The 14,002-nt window shown below is 44.5% G+C and overlaps 1 protein-coding gene across 2 annotated transcripts in view; it reads right to left on the bottom strand.

Annotated features, from left to right (window-relative positions):
• LOC111870895 (transient receptor potential-gamma protein) overlaps positions 1-14,002 on the bottom strand; it is a 417,090-nt gene that overhangs the window by 324,728 nt on the left and 78,360 nt on the right. The gene's annotated exons all lie outside the window — the stretch shown is intronic.

Below are 14,002 nucleotides of genomic sequence, written 5' to 3'. Positions count from 1 at the left end.
GTGCTATACTCGTATATCCGTGATATCTTCTCCCCATCCATCATTCCTGTCTGTTACGTCACGGCGTCTCGTGACTGGGCTACCCAATCGCCTTTCCCTCTCAGCTTCCGGGGTAGCCTGCTTGGTTCTGTGTTTATATAACCACGTCCTGGTTGATTTCGGAAGTCGTACGGGAATCAAATATCTTTAACTCTGTCTAGGATCATTTTGATGTAAGTTGTTGTGTGTAGAGGTAAATTAAGCTTGGCTTGTCAAGTGTAACCTTCCGGTATCAAATGTGCCTTCACCGATATTCTTTCTGTGTTCAAAGTAAGCCTCTTGTGCGTATACGGGAAAGCAGTGTTACCTTGCGGGAATTCGTTCCCGGTATTTCTCAGGAAATTTGCATGTTTTTCTCCGAATCCCGAGAAAAATCAGTCCAGAAATCGGGAAAACGGGCTATGGAAAAGTTCGGAAAGTTATGACCGATTACTGGGCAATTAAGTCTCTTTTATTGCTAGTGGGGTGGGACTAAGTCCCTTGTACTGCGGCTACTTCTGGCCTATTGTACCAGCCCCAGATGATAGATGAGGCTGATTGTGGGGCAACTGGTGGAATGAAGATTGTCAGGGGGAAACCGAAGTACTCGGAGAAAACCTGCCCCACTGCCACTTTGTCCACCACAAATCCCACTTGATCAGACCCCGCGATCGAACCCAGGCCACTGCGATGGGAAGCCAGCGACTAACCGCTTGAGCTATGGCGCGGCTTCGGGCAATTAAGTTACAATCTTACAAATCACCTTCCTATAGCGAAAGTTTTTACGTAGAACTACTGAAAGATGAAGCACCGTGAACAAGCAGCGGTAAGTACAGGTTTCGAATACATGAGGGGTGACAGCAATGGCTGTGATTCAGTCCATCAGTACGATCTACAAGATGATGCCTCTCCGGAAATTTTTAGTATAAGAGAAATTATAAACTGTTTAAATATTTTCCAGCGAGAAATTCTCTTTGGCAGCAGGAATTAATCAAGAATGAAAAAATGGACCTAGAAGAAGCAGATGAGCTCATGTGAAGCAACATGTACCCTAACGCCCAACTTGAAGCTGCTTTTGGACGCACTAACAATTAGACCATCGTCAACGCAAAATGAGGGAATTTTTCTACGTCTAGGATATTTGTCTTGAAACAAAGAAGAAGACTATCGGATAGGGCAATTAATGCTTTGTGTATTTTAAAATTTAATTTTAAGAACGATAACTTTTAAATATTAAATATATATAATATTATCTTTCAATTTTTAAATGATTCTTATGGTATTTGTGTTAATGTTCCCTCCTTTCAACTTTTTTTTTATTATCAAATGTCTATATTAGGTAGAGATCATTTTTGCATGTTACTGTCACAATATATTTGTTCATGTTATATGTTATATTTTAGCGTCCTGTTACACTGATCCATGTCCATGGTTTATGCTAACCGTCTTACAGTGTATACACTTTTTCACCTTATTCTTCACTTCCACACTACATGTTTCAGCACTAATGTGCCATCCTCAGGTGTCTTTATGCATGTTAAACTATTGTACTGCATGCCATAATGTCTTCATTCTAAAATGACTAAAATCTGTATTCGTCATATGATGTGATGAATTCTAAATAATAAAACTTTTCAGGATTCTTCCTACGTCGCACTCAAACACACGAATTACGCCAATCCTCTTTTATGTGAGCATTCTTCCTACATACATTTGTGTATCGTGTTCTGTGTTGTGTTTTGCTCCTGTTACTGCATGCGTTGTACTGCTCTTGTATCGTGTTCTGTGTTGTGTTTTGCTCCTCTTACTGCATGCGTTGTACTGCTCTTGTATCGTGTTCTGTGTTGTGTTTTGCTCCTGTTATTTGTTCATAATAATAAACCATGCATTGTCATTGTGTCGTTATTTTACAGAAAACCTCTGCAACTTTTAGTATGACCCTGTCACAGAAAAAAATGATTCACTGTTTATTATTATGGTCACTCATTATTATTTAAAAAAAAGTAAATAAAAAGACAGAATAACTTGTGATTTGCGATTCCTCGTTCCGAAATCTCAAAGATGAATATACGTCGAGAATCTGGAAATTCTACGGCGAACTGTGCTTTGTGTAAGCGTGGTCACGTTGGTTTGTGGAACTTGGGCCGTGTGCGAATTGTCTCCTTGACTCACGGTTTATACCATTACTTTATGCGTAGTAACAAATGAGCCTCCGTTCTGGTTCCACAACGACAAGAACACCCAACGTTAAGCCAATTCCCTTTCTCCGTGACGTGGTGTCGTCACGTCATTTTGTTAGCCACGGCAGTTCGTGAGAATTTCCATTTTATTTTATAATAACCACAGTACTTAACGTACGGTTTTCCCAAACACATTCATGTTCCCCAGAAGAAGAAAATAAGAGCTCCTGCTTCATAACCGGGGGAACATACTTTCAATCTAATACTGTAAAATTAAAATATACTATAATAACACGAAAACAATCCCTCTAAAGACGTTGGTATGGTGGTAATGTTGTTGATCTGTATCCGGTAGGTACTGGGTTCGAAAATCAGCCCTGACACCTGCCAGTTTGAGCGAGATTCTCGTGTTTTTTTTTCAGTTCCTCAGCTAAAATTCTGAGACAGTACCTTCAATCAGGCAACAGTCATCCCAGCACAAATGCTTTCCAAATTATTATTCATTGTCATCCAAACATGCGAAGCCATATGGTGTGCACTACTCACAGCGTAATTAAGTAAACTATAAAAAAAATAAATAATAACGCGTGGAGTTTTATTTCCATTTCCTCCATACGTCTCCATGGCATGGGACTGCGTGACTGAAGTCACAGAGGCGGGCGATGATGCGACAAAAGAGGGCAAACCATTTTAAAGTTCATCTACTTTACGAACCCAGGATGCGTCATACATTAAGGAGCGAAACTTGCATAAGAAAGTCCTGTAAAAGTATATTTGCTTTTCCCAGCGGTTTGTGAACGTCAAAGGTAAGTTGAAAATGGAATCCAATAAACTTATGATAAGGTAATGGTCTATGCCACTAACAATAGCTCACTGTCGTTCCCGTGAAAGGTGGAGTATAGGTGAATTGGAGGACACTACTGTCTACCTTGAGTAGTTTGTGTAACAGTACCTTGACAATGTGACATATTTTTACATGTCCGTGGTGAGAGCCAACAAATAACAGGAAGGCCTTGACCTCGATAATTATGGCTGTAATACTATTTCCAGGACTTTCTGAAAGACCCTAAATTAAGGGAATTCTTTTGGCCGGAAAAGATCATCACAAGCATTGGCAAAACAGCCCTCTTTGAGCCACATCTTCCTCAGAAGAATCTGCCACATTGCATCTGGTTTTCTCTTCTTTGGATTTCGTAACAATAGTTTTTTACATAGCGCAAGGTTGTCAGCCCTGCCTCCAATCGCCAATCTGGATAACCTTTAATATCACAAATGCAAATATTTGCAAAGCAAGTGTGTTTGTGTAGAATTTCAGTTTTATACAATTGCACTTTTGGGAGAAAAGTAGGTTGAATGGCCAACGATGGCGTAAACCCAAATCAGCAATGCAAGCGGAGTGAAGGGTCGGCCACACAGAGCGCTACGCTATGTTCGCTACGTACGCTATGTACGTTGTGTACACTGCGACGCAGCTAACATAGGGAACATAGCGTACGTAGCGTACGGAAGTCTGTGTGGCCAGTCGCATTGGCAATAAAGGAAGATATTTTTCTGCTCGTATAGCGAACATAGCGTACGTAGCGTGCATCGCGTACGTAACGCTCTGTGTGGCCGCACCTTAAGTCTGAGAGGCCAAAAGTCATGTCTGCAACTACAGAAACATAAAGGGACGCACAAGGACTCAGTCATTAACTGAGTACTCGGGGAGAGAAGGAGTCACAAAGGGAACACAAAACGTCATGAAGTTAAACGGCTAAAGGAACATTCGTAATACAGGACAAACTCACAACACATTGGACTTCTACTTCAGTACTGAGGGAACTTTCAGTCTTCACAGTCGAATATTTGTTTTGCTTTTTGTGTCTTAGTTTCTCTCCTACAATGTAAATATAAAACTGCGTAAATATTGCCCCAGGACGAGATAAAAAGTGACTTTGGAAAAATATGACCGAGTACACACTTAGAAAGAAAAATAAAATATATTGCATGAAAAATACCACGAAGAGCCCTCCTCCAGGCAAGCAAATAAACACGTTTAAACAAATAAATTGGAGAGCAAAACGCTAATCCAATTTCCTTGCCATCCATTAAATAGGGAACCCGTATAAGCCGCTGTGCGTTTAAAGCTGCTAAAACACTGCCTGTGTCACACTGTAACTCAAAGCGACACATTTCAGCCCTAGCGCAGAACAATATACAGATTCAGCGCATCCGTTTCTTCTGTCTTATTTAACGACGCTCACGCCGTAGAATGGTAGAATGACAGATAATTATGAGCTGGAAAGGGTTTGGATGGAACGGACGTTATCTAATGGATGTACTCTTCCAGCATTTACATTGGATGCCCGAGGAAAAGCGTGAATAAACCCAGTCTGGATAGCAGATGTCTCGTCCTAGATTCGGACCAGGCAGCTGGAGCTATACCTCCTCTCCTTTCATACCTCGAGGTAAGATAAAAAAGGTGCAATTCTCCCTTTGCTCAATGAGTTAAGTACTACGCCATGAAGGAGTACGGGGGAAAGGAGATATAGCTCCAGTTTTCTTGATCTCGACACTAGATGGAGGTGAGTGATCAACTTCACGTCCCGGCTGCTCTATCCCCGGGAAAAGAGCCCCCGGTACACACTAGATAGGGGGCTAGCGCAGTCAACCCACGATCCCGGCTTCCGAGCGAGCGAAGACAGTGCATGCCTTAGACCGCTCGGCTACCGTGACCGGCAGTGTATAAGAATAATATATAAGAATTCAGTTCGTACCTCACAGGAAACAGATCCGAACCCACGATCCCGGTTTCCAAGCGAGCGAAGACAGTGCATGCCTTAGACCGCTCGGCTACCGTGACCGGCAGTGTATAAGAATAATATATAAGAATTCAGTTCGTACCTCACAGGAAACAGATCCGAACCCACGATCCCGGCTTCTGAGCGAGCGAAGACAGTACATGGCTTAGACCGCTCGGCTACCGTGACCGGCCGGCAGAACAACTTTACCTTTACTATTTTATTCTGTTTAGTTTCACTGCCCACAGAAGATGTGGGGATTGTCATTAGCGTCAAGCTTAGAACCAATCAGTGACTACACGCGTCTGTACTTCCCCCTAGTGATGCCAACGTCTCCCCTTCCAAATATCACCCCAAAAAGTAACTCATTTTAGTAACCGACGCAACATTTGGGGCCGTCTTCTAACAGGCCATAATAATCAAAATGAAATGAACGGGGCTCGGTTGTGGGGAGGTATTTGGACAAAACAATGGGCTTTGCATCCATCGCCGTGAAATGGAAATACGAGTATAACGCACGGTCGCAAATTCTACTCCCTACTTTCTAATTGATATTGCACAAATTAAATTTACGTGCGTTTTTAAGATCTCAACCTAGCGTAGTTGGTTGAGGCACTATGCTACAAGCCGGAAGGTCGCTGGTTCACTTCCCGATGAGGTCAATGGATTTTTCAATTTACCTAACCCTTCTAGACGCATTATGATTCTGGGGTCGACTCAGCCTGACAGAAATGAGTACCAGGAATTTTCCTGGGGATAGAGTGTGGCTGGAGCGTAAGGCTGACAACCTCACCGCCATTTGTGAGCCGGTTGTCCAGAAAGTGTAGGAGACTCGACATCTCAAAACCCCTATAGGTCTCCACGGCCTACAGGAGTGGCTTTACGTTTACCAATACATAACCTACAAAACATCTTAAAGATCTGTTTGCATTAAGTTATACATCTATGTAAGATCCGTCTATATTAACGTGCGCAAGTGTTTAATGTCTCCACCGTAAGCTGCATGCCTCTCTAAGGTATTCTGCTGCATAGTACGAGTGATTCAAGAAGTTAACACTTACATGGAATATCCTGCTATCAGTTACTAACTAACTAACTTCGTGGAGCTTCGCCCTTCTTGTGAAGCCGTCAGTTGTGCAGCTACTTAAGAAATTCCCAACATTTCGAGAATCCGAAGGTTCATTGCCGTGTTCACAAGAGCCCTCCACTGGTCCCTAACCTGAGCCAGATCAATTCAGTCCACAGCATTTTATCGTATCTCTCCAACATTCATTTTAATATTATCCACCCGCTTACGTCTTGGTCTTCCTAGTCATTCCTTTCCTTCAGGCTTTCCCATTAAAATTCCATATGCATTCCTCTTCTCCCTAATTCGCGCTACATGCACAACCGACCTCATCCTCCTTGATTTGATAATTTTAATTATACTTTGCGAAGAGTACAAGTTATGACGTTCTCCATTAGGCTTATGAAACACTGTCAACATAACAAAATGTCCATAAATAGATCACATTATTAATATTATCATATAACTGAATCACCCGTATATCTCGCCTTGTTCCCGTCCGTCTGACAGTTCACTTGACCCCCATGTGTTGTCAATGTTGATGACTGGGAGTTAACTGGTGGTGGGTTGGAGTGGACTCCAGTAACAAGTTGTCCACACCGACTGTAATTAATATCGATTAGCGTCTATTGTTTTGATATCCGCGATTCGGACGGACAGACCAACAGACAACAGCGGTCACTATGGCAACGGATTTCTTCTGTATCCAGGTATGTTTCATTTTAGAACAAAGCTATCCCTATAACAGGCCGTGGAAGCCCATACGTTTGTGAGACGTCGAGGCTCCCACATTTTCTAGACAATCGGCTGACAGATGTCCGTGAGGTTGTCACACTTAAGAGTTGGCAGCCTTTTACCAACCAGGAGCATTCCTTGTACTCATTTCTGTTAGAGGCTGAGTCGACCCAACTTCCATAGTACGGCTGAAAGGATTAGGTCAACTGCAAAATCCAATGACATCGGGAATCGTACCCACGACCTTCCGGCTTCTAGCATCGTGCCTTAACCAACTACACATCACGCTATGAAGTTGTATGGGGGAGTGAAGGTGTAGCTCCACCATTCTTGGCCTCTGAAGAGTAGCGGCCAGCTTCACGGCCCATGCCGCTCTACACCCGGAGATTAAGTCGGTACCGTTAGACAGGAGGATCTGTGAGTCCTAGAGCTGGTGTAGACGCTGTGAAGAAGACATAACTCTCTTGCCCCTACCAGGAATAGAACCCTAGCTCTCCAGCCCATATCGATTCACGAATTTTGAAAGTTATTAAGGTTACTGTGCCCATCAAAATGGCTGCGTGGTCTAAGGCATGAACTGTCTTCGTTCATTCGAACGCTGGGATCGTGGATTCGAATCCCACTCTATGCATGGATGTTTCTGTGTGTAGGTAGCGGCCTTGCGACGGGCTCATCCTCCGTCTGTGTATAGGATTAAGAACCTGAAATAGCGGCCAAGGTCCAACAGAAGAAGATTAAGCTTAATGTTAAGTCATGCAGCCGAAGCGACTACAAAATGTCACAGTTCAGATGACCAGATATCGACATGAAAACCTCATATTTTATACGACTGCTCCTCTTTGTAATTTCTATTTTACTTCACTCCACCCACCGCAAGTTCAATAAATACTGAGGGCAATATACCACTTGCAACAGAAGCAAATAGGCGATTGAATTTACGGCCTTCAAGTCAACAGAGCTAGCGAGAGGTGGTGAAACTTATTTGTCTTCTGCTAAACAGCATATTTCAATTCATGCATCTGTGTTTTAATTCCAAGGTACTGACTGTCTCTAGGCAGAACAATAGAGAAGAGTTGGCAGTTGGCAATTCTCAGTTGCAGCAGAGAACAGGAGGAGAGCTGGCAGGCAGTTCTGAACGAGTGGGGGTGAAGAAAAGACCTTAGAGCTGGAAGCTGAATAATCTCCACTGTTAGAAGCCGTTCCTAGGGAACGGATGGTTAAGACACAGCAGGCTGGAAAAGGCTTAAGGGGTGCTGTGGTGAACTGCAAAGTGTGAAGACCACTGTAATTACTTGTAGTTTTGAGTGGTATGTAAAATTTGTCAATACATCCACTTATAAAATGCATACCCCATCTATAGTTACACACACATACATATACACGTGATAATATTTTGATGTTGATATGTGAAATTTCGTATTCTACACAAATAAGACTGTTTAAATTATTTGTGAGCATTATTTGTGGGAGATGGTGTTGAAAGTCGGCCTCTTTACATCCTGGATTGTGTGTACGAAAGCTTGTATTGTAAATGATGGGATGCCCCGTGGAATTATCACTATTTTTGTTTGAAACAGTTTATTTACTTGGCTCCCTAAGAGCCGATTATTCACAGACTTGCACGAATTTTGAAACGCAGGTGTGACATTTCTCATGAGTGGGAATGCAAACACATAATTCTCACGATAATGCTCTGATCTGGCTAATTGTAATGTCCCTCTAGGGGTCTATACGAACCTGCAAGCTACCCAAGAGTTGAAATCTGATTTATAATTATAACAATGTCGTGTTGATTATGGTACTTAGTTTGTACGGTAATTATTGATACCAGGGTAAGCCTTGTCCATAGTAACACACACTGGTGTCTCTACAGTAGCAACTGCATTCCGTATACATATCCTGAATGCACAAATGAGTCGGAGAGGTGACTGAGGAAGAAAGAGGCAGGAGTAGTTAGTTAGTTATTTAGAGAGGGTGGGTTTCCCCATGCACCGCGACCAGTTTGATCTACTGTGCTTCCCTCTATGATATTCTACCAGTCTCTATACCCTACCGATATGATGCTTACCATCAGTCCTGACCGAGCCAGCGAGTTCGGCCTCTACTGGCTTGGCGGTATCTATAATGCTTCCCCCATCTATCAGAGGCGTTAGAGACTATTGTTGGGCGGGAAATGTCCTTGAATTTGGCTCAGTGACCTCCTTTGGAGATATGAGGTTCTTTTACGTGCCGTAAAGCTACGACACGGGACCCACGGCTTAAAGTCCCTCCCGGAGGACTTGTTCCCTGAATTTTTCCGCCCGTAAAAATTCCACGACCTCCGCCGGGTTTGAACCCGCGTACTATGAGTCATGAGGTGGGAACGTTACCTCTAGACTACGGAGGCTGCTGAGGCAGGAGTAAGATTAAAAGAGGGTAAAGGATCTGAAAACTACAAGAGTCGTCAGGGAGTAAAATATGATCATGATTCCTGTTGGACTCGGAACCAAGAATCAATATGCTGGCGAGGGCCAGCAGCAATTTGGAAGTCAGCACGTTCCTACAAAATGTATAATATATACGGTGTCACCTCTCAGACGAGAGCCAACTTCAGAGCATTTCCATTTGCATGTCAGAATGTCATCAGCAATAAAATCCTCTCATCTCTTTTAAGTAGGAGAGCGGGAACTGCATACAGTCTAACTGCAATTGTCAGTACAACTGCCGTGAGGCATCAGTCACTAGTGCCAACGCGAATAGCTTCCGCTGGTTGTTTGTCAACCAGAAGATGCGAATAATATAGCAAGTGTCACGTAACTTCGAACAAGCTAAGCGACCTCCGTAGTCTAGGGTTAACGTTCCCATCTCATAACTCAAGGTACGCGGGTTCAAACCCGGAGGAGGTCGTGGAATTTTTAAGGGTGGAAAAATTCAGGGAACAAGTAGGTAAAAAGTTTTCGCCCAAGCAGTTTCCAATGCCTCCAGTAGATGGGGAAGTATCGGGTACCACTGCCAGTAGAGGGGCCGAACTCTCTGGCTGAACGGGGCTGATAGCTAGCACCAGTACCGGAAGGGTATGGCGACTGGTAGAATATCAAAGGGGGACGTACAATAGATCAACAACTGGTAGCGGTGCATGGGGAAACCCACCCCCTCCAATAATGAATGACAGAATGAACTTCGAACAAGGCCAAGAGTAACCTTGAATGCGCAGAAGAAAAATTTCCGACAAAGGGGTGGAGAGTGTGAGAAGTGACAGGCGGCCAGTGGAAGAACGAGTGTTAAGAAACTCCTCCCACCACAGGCTATGCGCGGGATTTGACTAGGAATGCGGGGCCTAGTTCGAAGTTACGTGACACTGTCTATACCACAGCGGCCGCGTTATCTAGGAATGAAATGTCTTCTACCGCTCGAACATTGGGATCGTGAGTTCCAGTGTCACTGGAGGCATGGATATCGCTCTGCCTTTATTCTGTTTGCTTTGGCCTGTGAAGATAGCGGCCTAGAAGTAGAAGAAGAAGAAGAAGAAGAAGAAGAAGAAGAAGAAGAAAGGAGGAAGGGGAGGAGGAGGAGGAAGGGGAGGAGGAGGAAAGGATGAGGGGGGCTCGAATAATGTTACCTAGTTACTCGTGTCTCTGTGGTTACCTCCCTTCACATCTAATATGTTAGTAAGATGAAATGAATAAATTCTGCCTTGTTAACCACTGCAACATGCAATTAATCTATAAAATATATAACATACAGTTCGTACCTCACAGGAAGCACAATGCGTCACCGTTACAAAGACCATTCGGTTAATGGTATTTAGAGAAATTATCATTGTTTATTGTGAAAATAATACGGACCACATAAATGCACTGCGTAGGCAAAATTTTGTGTACCTTCAATGTCAAAACACTTGGTACATATACTCGTACCTAAACCGTGTTTTAAATGATTAAAGAGAATGAAGGCTGGATTTCTTTAAGTCCGGCATAGAGATTAGGATACAGGAATCCTTGTTCGATTCTCGGCCGTCCAGGCGGCTTTGCGGCCCTTTCAGCTTCCTATCCAATCCTATCCTGGCTCTCGTCGAGGGGTAAAGCAATTGCGGCATAAACTTCTCCCAGTGCGTAATTAAGCACAGACACATCTATGCCGTCTACATCTGTAAATGTGCACGGACAGAGGAACAAACAAAGATTCCAATGACCGTATCCCAAAATTGCACTCGGAGCCTTCTCGGCAATAACGAAAGAACTGCACCTTTTATTGGAAGCCACACCTAATGCTGTGACAGGTCACGTGTGGCACGGGAGACAGCTTTCCAGGCGCTTGGCTTGTTGACAGAACTGGGTCATTACGATGGCAAGCGACCTTGACGCCATCATGGCAACAGATGGTAACAAAGGAATAAAGGGATGGGAGTTTAGTGTCTACAGGTCTGAAATTACGCATTCGGCTCATATCTGAAAATCCAACCGGAATGTCATTCCGAACTCTAGAGACGCTGTGGGCGAAATGTTGTAATTACTGCCCTCGGGCACGGTACAGCACGTAGCTTCATCAGGGAGACGTGCCGTGTGTGAATATGCAAGGCTTGCGGGAGGTCGGCGCCACCTCCCCCGGTCCAGCACACCAATGAAAAGAGGAAAAGGAGGGAAAGTGTAGGAGAATGAGAGGAGGAAATGAGGTACAAAATGAGAACATAAAGAGAAGTGGGGAGAAGAAAATGTAATTCAAGAGAATAAGGGAAAGAAGCGGTGGAGAAAATAAAGAACAAGAGGAGGGTGTAGAAGGAAATGAAGTCCCGGAGGAGACGGATACAGGTGGAGAAGGAAATGAAGTCCCAGAGGAGACGGACACAGGTGGAGAAGGAAATGAAGTCCCGGAGGAGACGGACACAGGTGGAGAAGGAAATGAAGTCCCGGAGGAGACGGACACAGGTGGAGAAGGAAATGAAGTCCCGGAGGAGACGGACACAGGTGGAGAAGGAAATGAAGCCCCGGAGGAGACGGACATAGGTGGAGAAGGAAATGAAGTCCCGGAGGAGACGGACACAGGTGGAGAAGGAACTGAAGCCCCGGAGGAGACGGACATAGGTGGAGAAGGAAATGAAGCCCCGGAGGAGAAGGACACAGGTGGGGAAGGAAATGAAGTCCCGGAAGAGACGGACACAGGTGGAGAAAAAAATGAAGTCCCGGAGGAGACGGACACAGGTGGAGAAGGAAATGAAGTCCGGAGGAGACGGACACAGGTGGAGAAGGAAATGAAGTCCCGGAGCAGACGGACACAGGTGGAGAAGGGAATGAAGTCCCGGAGGAGACGGACACAGGTGGAGAAAGAAATGAAGTCCCGGAGGAGACGGACACAGGCGGAGAAGGGAATGAAGAATAGGCCGAAAGTGAGTATTTCCCGAGCGTTTGTCCCATCGTTACATTACTTTTGTGTGTGTGGGTGTGTAAATACGGAAGGGTATTCTTACAATTGTATTCTCAGTTCGAACCAAGTACTCACGTTCAATGATATTCGTATATGAAGAGGTGAACAACGAATCCGGAAGTGCGACAGACAGACAGCCAGCCAGACGTGCATGCACGCACAGCATTTCGAACTTACCTGAAAACAAATCAAAATGTACACACATTAAGTACACTTCTGTAAGAGGCATGCAAGCCTCATGGAAAGATGACCGACTTCTGGAATGAGAACCCATGCAGTCTGGTAAATAGTTAACCGATGTATCGAAGTAACATGCTTCTTCCATTTTCAGGGCAGAGACGAAAACTAAGAGCTGACAAAGTGGTACTGATATAGGGACCGAGGGAGGGGTCTGTGCCACCGGATTCCTGAGCAAACGAACAGAAATAGAACCCGTATAGATCCACTCAGGACCTGATACTTCAGCCCTCCCTCGCCCTTGGAAAGTTTGACATCAATCTACTAGACTACACGGCGTTACATCACGTACGACAATAATATTCGTTGCCACCGCTGCGAAAATTTCGAATTTCACTGAAGGGAAGATTCCATAAGAAACTGAACCATAGATGACAGGATAATATTAAAATGGGAATTAAAGAAAGATAAATTTCAATTCTTGTTGAGAGCTTTTGCACGTGACGGACTGAACCCCACTTGGAGCACAGGGCATCAATGCAACGCTCTTGTCACTTCAGTTTCTTAATCTTACAGACAGTCAGTGAGGACTCCTTTGACCGGGGATTAGCCTGTCGCAAGGCCGCTACCTAACACAGACACAGAATAAATGCAAACAGACATCCATGCCTCGAATGGGATTCGAGCCCGCGATCCCAGTGTTCCAGCGAGCAAAGGCATTTGATGCCTTAGACCGCGCAGCCACTGTGATCGGCCCACTAGATATTACGATTCGCAAAATAAGGGAGTATGAAGATAGACTGAGGGTGTTTGAGAACAGGCTGTTGAGGAGAATATTTGGAATGAAGAGGGATGAAGTGAAAGGAGGTTGGAGAAAACTGCATAATGAGGAGCTTCATAACTTGTACTCTTCTGCAAGTATAATTAGAATGATCAAGCCAAGGAGGATGAGGTGGGCAGGGCATGTAGCATGAATGGGGAGAAGAGGAATGCATATAGGATATCGGTGAGAAAGCCAGAAGGAAGGAGACCAGTGGGAAAACCAAGACGTAGGTGGGTGGACGATATTAAAATCGACCTTAGAGAGATTGGATGGGATGGTATTGATTGGATGACCGCCTCTGTGGTCTAGTGGTCAGCGTTCCTGGCTACAGATCCAGAGGTCTCGGTTCGATTCCCGGCGCTACCAAGTAGTGGGTCTGGAACGGAGTCCACTGAGACTCGTGATGATAATTGATGAGCTATTTCAAGGAAATAGCGGCTCCGGTGTAGAAAACCGAAATTAACGGCCGTGGGGATTCGTTGCGCTGACCATGCGACCACCATCTATCCGCAAAAGTTGGCACTAAACTTCGCAGACAAGCGGAGGTCGCTTGGTCGGTATAGTTCGCTTGCGGACTAAAATCAAGGAGTTCCTTTTGGTATGGATTGGATTGATCTGGCTCAATGGAGGACTCTTGCGAGCACGGTAATGAACGTTGCGAGTCCATAAAATGCTGGGAAATTCTTGAGAAGCTGCACATTAGGCTTCTCCTCGAGGACTTAGCTCCATGAGTAAGTACGTAAGTATGAAGAAAAGAGTGGAGAAATAACCTGGCCCTAATGAGGAACAGTTTCCACCTGGCGAGAGCGCGCAGAATCACGGA

Source organism: Cryptotermes secundus, unplaced genomic scaffold (assembly GCF_002891405.2).
Source record: "Cryptotermes secundus unplaced genomic scaffold, Csec_1.0 scaffold709, whole genome shotgun sequence".
Lineage (NCBI taxonomy): Eukaryota > Metazoa > Arthropoda > Insecta > Blattodea > Kalotermitidae > Cryptotermes > Cryptotermes secundus.
Note: the sequence above shows the minus strand (reverse complement) of the source record. Positions and strands in the feature narration are given on the sequence as shown.